The sequence below is a fragment of the Orycteropus afer genome, unplaced genomic scaffold (genome assembly GCF_000298275.1).
Source record: "Orycteropus afer afer isolate SDZICR_OR568_19922 unplaced genomic scaffold, OryAfe1.0 scaffold00772, whole genome shotgun sequence".
Lineage (NCBI taxonomy): Eukaryota > Metazoa > Chordata > Mammalia > Tubulidentata > Orycteropodidae > Orycteropus > Orycteropus afer.
In genome coordinates this window covers 220535-221667 of record NW_006922359.1, presented here as the reverse complement: position 1 = coordinate 221667, position 1133 = coordinate 220535, and positions in this window count along the sequence as shown.

Genomic DNA, 1133 nt, shown 5'->3' with positions numbered 1-1133 from the left:
AAAGAAAGAAAACAATAGTTCCCCAAAGCATTCACTTGAAATGATGTCATGGAGTCCCCATACTTGGCAATTAGTAGAATCAAATGAACCTGGCCTTTCAGCTCCACTCTGATACTTTAGCAGGCTGGTTTGAGGCCCCTGGGCACCTTCTGGTGGGACATTTCAGGGATGAACCAGGATCTCACTTGAGTGGCATCAGAGAGCCCGATGGGGACACATACCTGCCCACCTGCCTACTTCCACAGGTATAGTAATCCCCTGGAAGCCAATTCCAGATTTGTGCCCCATCTTCCTTTGTGCAGGAGTTTCAGTGGCACCTGGGAGCTCATTAGAAGTTGACACACAGCTCCCCACCTTCACTCATTGTGCCAATTAGAGAGTGTCTGAGAAGAAATCAAACTATTTCTGTGGACAAATCTGCTGCAAAAGACCTCTTTACAATATTAAAAAGCAAAGATTTCACTTTGAAGACTAAGGTGCTCCTGACCCAAGCCATGGTAGTTTTTCTAAACTTTTTATTGTGATTTTGGTGAAAGTTTACAGAGCAAATAAATTTTCCATTTAACAGTTCATAAACGATTTGTTCCATGTTATTGATTGCAATCCCTCAATGGACCATCACTCATCCTTCTTCCTCCTTGGGCTTCTCATTTCTGTTCCTCCTTCTTTCCTGAACCTTCCTGCCTTCTGAACTTTGTTCTTGGGCACAAGGTACTCTTCTGATCTTGAATGATTGATTGTTCTAAGGAGTGCATACCTCCCTGGAGTTATTGTTCACACTGTAGACTTATGGTTGGCTGAAAATTGAGCCATAGGGATGAGTTTAGTTCCAGGCCTGAAGGATGACTCTGGTCCATAGTCTCAGGGATTCTATCAGACTCCATGTGACTAGTAAAAAGTTCTTATTGTTTCAATTTGTGTTTCTTTAATCGCTGATGATTGCAAGCATTTCTTCATGTGTTTGTTGCCTACCTGAATGTCTTCTTTGGTGAAGTGCCTGCTTGTATCCTCTACCCATTTTTATTTTATTTTATTTTTTTAAAATTTATTGTGATTTGGGTGAAGATTTACAGAGCAAATTCACTTGCCATACAGCAGTTCACATATACTTTGTCTCATGTCATTGACCACAG